We start from the raw sequence: 6,000 nt of genomic DNA on the forward strand, positions 1-6,000 counted from the left end.
CGCCTCTGAGCAAACCCATGTGCATGAAGGACAACACACTTAATGTCAACTGGAGATGGAAAAATTTATCATGTTTGAATATTGTTCTACAAATGCAAGCACTCTGACTCTTGTTTTGAGCATGTTTTAGCCACTTTTATAGCTCCCAGTTTTGCCTTGTACAAGGGTTGAATATACTGTAAAACTGTACTTCTGGCAACACTGCTTTAGCATCTCTCTGTAAAGGGCACTTCTGCTGAGCAGCCTATAAAGCCAAGTCTTCTCTTTACAGGGGTGTAAGTTGTAGCCGTGTTGGTCTAAGGACATAGGCAGACAAGGTTCTTTGAGTAAATCTGATCTCTTATTAGACCAACTCAAATAGTTGGAAAAATTCTTCTTTGCAAGCTTTCAGCTATAAATGCCCTTCATCAGGCTGAGGAAGCATCTGCAGTTAGTATTTGTTCTTCACACACCAACTGCAGATGCTTCTTCAGCCTGATGAAGGATATTTATACCTGAAAGCTTCCAAAAAAGATTTTTTCCAACTATTTGAGTTGGTCTAATAAAAGAGATCAGTCTTCTCTTTAGCAACTCACACACAGGCAAATCCTTCAAAATAACTAAAGGGATCTTAAATGTTTACTGCTGTCAATGTGTTTCTCTTTCTTCCCCCAATGTTTGTTACTATCCTGCCTCATGCTGTATGTTAATGTAGGTCTCCATCCCAAAAAGCAGGTGAGCACCTGCTTAAATTTAGAGTTAAGCATGTGTTTGTATGAGAAGCCTGTGTGCTCTGCCATACATAGCTCTGGTTCTGAATTTCTCTGGCATATATCATGCATATCAGCAGTTCAGAATAAACAATGCATCATAATAATGCCAATTACTTATCAAGAAAGGTGGCTTATGATCGGCTTTGGACCTTTAATGTACGTTTTATGGCAAGTAATTAAAGCTGACTGTGCTTACCAGTGTTGGGAGAGGTGTGCCCACAGGAGCAGATGGCAATTTCCATGTGGTGCAGTACAGGAAGAGCAGGGTGTGAGGGAACACCTCAGAAAATGTAGAGCAACACCCATGATAGATAATGAGGTGATAATTTGAAGATAAATACAGTCATAATAACCCTGTAGTTGACACCAAAGAAAACAGTCTGCTGGACAGGATACCTAGCTGAGAGTGTAAGCAACTTGGGGCAGGGACTTTGTCTTCCTGTATGGTTGCAAAATGATTGGCATATTTTACATACAACTGTAATATAAATAATAATAAGATTCTCCATCACCCTTCACTAGTAGGCAGCAGGGAAACATGGTTGATTCTGATAAGTGTTTTACTTGCTGCAGATTGTTATCATGGGGTTGATCGCTTCCTATGCTTTGTTGTTTGCTGTATTCCCCCTTTCTATCATTATAAATGGGCAAGCTATTTCTGTCAACACAAGCTTTCTGTTTCCTGTCTGAATTATTCTGTGATGCTAAAGGGCTGGGTGGTGATGTCACAGCTTATCCACAGAATCCTCTGTGGAGAAACTGTGGTATCAGCAAGGTCAGGGAGTGCCATCACTTAACTAATCAGGCAGGAAGAAGAGGCTGGTTGGAAAAGAAATTCTCTTTACACAGCCCTATCTTGGCTATTCAGCAACCATAGAAAAGTAAATACAGAAAAACATGCAAAAATACATGAGTTACCAAACTACATTAGATGTGTATATATGGTAGTATTATATTTCTACCTAAGGCTACTAATCAGTGATCCAGATGAAGGGAAATAAGTACAGGCAGTCCTCATCTTACAACATTTTAGTTACAACATTTCGCACTTACAACATTTATAAATTGACACCCTGTTTCAACTTTATGACATCAGTTTCAACTTACAACACTTGATCTGATGCGACGCCACGCCAGCGAACATGTTCGCTGCGTCGCCCATCTCCCTGGAGAACATCTGTCCAAACTTCCTTGGACACTTTCTTTATGAAAGCAGACAAGACCCCTGAGAAGACTCCAGCCAAGAACCCTTCAAAAAGACCAACCAAAAGCCTATCAAAAAGTCCAGCAAAGTCACCTCAAAGAAGTCCTTCCAAATCAGTATGATTGCTATTTACAATATATTAATGCAGCTACATTACTCATCTATAATTGATTGAGTACAAAATTCTGGGATATTTTTGGTGAAAATAGGGTATCAGGCCTTGGTTCAGGAACAAATCCCCTATTTATAACATTGTTTCTTATGAGAAAATTGGTTCCGAGTTACAACGTTTCAACTTAAGATGTTGTTTCCAGGAACCAATTGTGTCATAAGTCCCAGGACTGTCTGTAATACTAATGGACAAGTTCAGTCTTTATCTGACTCCCTGTTCAGTGGGGAGCATATCTGGGATGTACCAGTAATTTGGGTGAATTCAGCTTTCACTGTTATCGGACGGGAGAGTTACTTTCTAAAATTTCACAGGCTTATCCTGTGGGGTATAAAAATTAATTACCCTTATCAGTGAGTCAATTTCCATAGCAGCAATATAGATGATTATATTGGATCCAAAATTATCCTCTTCATTCAAAAATCGAGCCGCTATATTTGTGTGGTAGTGACATTACTCAGGAAAATATTAACAACTCTTTCCCTATTCTTACAAAGAAGATTCCAAAGGTCACTGCAAATTGTAGAGGTTTTGCTGTCTAAGTCATGGATCCAGTTATCCCCATGTTCTTTTCAGTTGCACAAATACACCTTTCTGGATTTCTAGCAAGTAGACCCTTGATGTGTGTGAGAGAGTATCAGTTATTGCTATCAGGCTGGAATTCAACTTCTTTACCTTCCATCTAGAAATGCTCTAGTCAGCTTCTCACCTTCCCTCTAACTTCCACTCAGGTAATTGCTGGAGATTCCTTCTTTTGTTACTCCTCAGGTCCCCAATTTTCAATGCTGAGTGCCTAAAAGTAGGCTATCTGGGCCTGAAGTTTCTGAAGTACTGAACATCCATCACTCCATCTGTAATCCTAGGCAACTATAAATGACCAACTCATTTAGGTACCTGAATACAGAACTAGTGACCTATTTATAAGCACCCAGAGACAAAATTGTTGTTCAGGCTGTCCATTCACAGCCTAATTTTCTTGAATGTATCCTTCTCAGCATTCTGGCACCTGCTTAGGTTTTTCAGCACTTCCCTTGCTCTTTATACTCCTTTAGATTTGTTTGCAATTAATGGTGAACCTAATGGAAAGCCAGGAGCATAGAAAGAAAGCAAGTGATGGTGAGTCTCTTACCTCTGTCTTGTTGGTCTGCAGCCCCAGCAATGGTGGAGTGGAGGCACGGGTTGTGTTTACGTTCTGGTTCTGCTCGACAGATAACAAAGCAGCACTACGAGAAAAAATTGCCAGTATCTTACAGAGAAACCTGAAAACAACCCCTGGATCTATGCATATAAATCTTACTTCTCCCATCTCAGGCAAGTGTCATTTCAGTTTTGATTTTTTTTTATACTTTGGCAGTCTCTGTACTACTATTATTTTTCATTGTAAATGGGGTGTGTTATTTTCACCTTTTATCTGTTTTCAGTGTAACTGAGAGAGAACGTCATCCCCATGCATGGGGTTAGCAGCTTGTGTTTGTGAGCTTTGCAAGCTTATGAAATGGAACTGAACCTGGGTGAATATTTTTGGTGAATAGCAAATTTGCTGAAAAATGCAGTTTTGTGGTAGAAATGGGAACACTATAACAATTTGTGCATTCAGGTCAAATCTGTCCAATAGTTTTGTATGAACAAATGTTATTAAGTGACACATTTTGTTTCTAACATGTTAAAAAAAGTTTAGGCTTTTTATTTCAATGTGTTTTCATTTAGACATTGATCAGCTCAGGGCTTGGTTAGGAATGGGACAAGCTATGAGATGTAGATAACTATAGACCTCGGTGGTTTTAACTCCAGGGTCCTCAATCTGCCATGAACAGAAATAAATCATGGTTTTAAGTAGTACCTAGGCTGCAAGTGTCTACTGCTCTATTCATTACATGACCAGAAGTGCATCACTGCTGGCAGTTAAACTTCATGTATCCCCTAAAGGCCCTCCCTTTCACTTAACTTCAATGGGGTTCCACTGATTTATACTCCCTTAGATCTGATCCTCTGTTTTGGGGGCAGATGCTCGTTATGAAGCATGTTTCCATCTGTTTTGAATTTAGCAACATTATTATTTTGACAAAGGAATAACAAGCAGGGTTTGCACCCTGGGCAAACTCTGTGGGAAAGTGGGGGTGTGTTGGTGGGGAGTTGCCACTGAGCGCCAGAGAGGCAGGGGTTCCAAGAGCCAGCAGGGAGTGCAGGAGTCTTACCTAGGCTGGGGACTCAAAAATAGTCCTCAGTTGCTGCTGCTGCTGCCACCGGAGCTGCAGCATACATAGTCTGCCCATCCTGGCTGTCACTCCTACAACAGTAGCTCGGTGTCCATGCACCTAGTTGCTGCTGCAAGAGCAACACTGTGGGGCTGCTTTTGCTGCTGGGGCACAGACACCATGGGCATGAGGAGCAATTCGGGTACCTTCTCCTAAATTGGTGCCCTGCTTGCCCATCCCTATTTATTCTGCTGAATTTTGATGCAATTAATGTTACAGATTGGTCCCTTAAAGATAGTTTCTTGCCTCTTTTCACTTGCTCTGTGTTGCTGCCCAATTAGGGAGTTATAAAGCAGACATAAAGGATTTAAGTTTGTGAGTGCAATCCTATTCCATCTTGCTCAACTCCCTGAAAAGCTTAATGTCCCTGGATCCTCCCTGATCCTCATGCTTTTCACAACTTACACCTTAAGGAGAAGATGAAGTGTTCACTTCATCTAGGTGCTCTAATGATTTTTCAGAGACTCAAGCAAGGTGGAACAGCATCATACTTAGTGCCACTTAGACCCTCGTTGGAAGAATACAATCTGGCCTTTGGGCTTTTGATGTGAATTACGTTGCACTTTATTTACTCTGTTTGGAAGAAGAATGGGGTCAGGTGTTAAACTGCCTCAGGATGAATTACTGGACAAAATAAGAGGTTAATACATGTGTTGTTTAGCATTGTTGGCATGCCCACCCACAGTTCTCCTTGAGATGATACAGTTCCTATTGATGAGTTGTACTACTCTGTTTTTCCTTACCAGTGTCTTTTAGACTGTGGCAGGTAAGTGAAGGACAGGTGGCTTTGCTGGAATAATGCTAATAATGGCACTGAGTCAGATCTCATGTGTGTTGGATTCAGGGTAATACTCCCAGTCAAACGACCATAGTTTGTCTCTTCTTCCTTCTCCTGGCTCTCACAACGGATGGACTGTCTAGCAGCAGTTGCATAAGGCATGAATATGAGCTGACACCTGTCAAGTGCTTCCTCAGAAACAAGCCAGTTTTCATAGTTGAAATCACACCACTTGTTTGGAATCTTGACTGGATACGCCTCCACAATGGAGCAAGAATATCATGTCTTTGTATTGTTCTTATTCCAATCATGCCATTGCAGAAGTCACGGGTGAACAAATAACAGGAGGTCTCTGATTTAGAGAGCTCACAGGACTATTTCAACCATGTGTAGCAGGTGAACAATATGACAAATTGTAGTAGCGAGGATGAAAAAGGGCCAAGTAATAGGGGAGAGATGTGTGTTTCCATTAGGTGGGAGTCACAGCAGCTTCAGTCGTCTCAAGCAGCTGCCAGTTTATTGAGTGGCAGACTGAAATTATTTCCAGGACAAGTAGAAACAGACTGGTTCTAAGAAGGGATTTCCAAGGACAAGAGATGGATTTGTGAATCTGGATAGATTTCAATCCCCTCCAAACTATAGGAGGGGACTATAACATTCTGTTACAGCTGTCTGCTCAACTGCTTAAATTCAGAATCTGGTAAGTGATGGGTGTGGCAGAAAGCCACCTTGTTTCTCCCCAAAATCTCTGCCCTGTGACACTGTGACTAAAATCTCTGAGCTGCAACCATTTGATTAGGATGGGCCCAGCACACAGGGGACCGCACCCTCGGCCTGTCTAT

At 41.3% G+C, this 6,000-nt stretch overlaps 1 long non-coding RNA gene across 2 annotated transcripts in view; it reads right to left on the reverse strand.

The window, feature by feature from the left end:
- Positions 1-6,000, reverse strand: part of LOC109309439 — a 31,324-nt gene that overhangs the window by 20,283 nt on the left and 5,041 nt on the right. For both annotated transcript variants that reach the window (XR_002100912.1, XR_002100913.1), the window contains exon 2: positions 3,255-3,348. This is a non-coding gene — a long non-coding RNA (uncharacterized LOC109309439). The remainder of the gene's footprint in view (positions 1-3,254; positions 3,349-6,000) is intronic.

The sequence above is a fragment of the Crocodylus porosus genome, unplaced genomic scaffold (assembly GCF_001723895.1).
Source record: "Crocodylus porosus isolate Cpor-Errol unplaced genomic scaffold, CroPor_comp1, whole genome shotgun sequence".
NCBI lineage: Eukaryota > Metazoa > Chordata > Crocodylia > Crocodylidae > Crocodylus > Crocodylus porosus.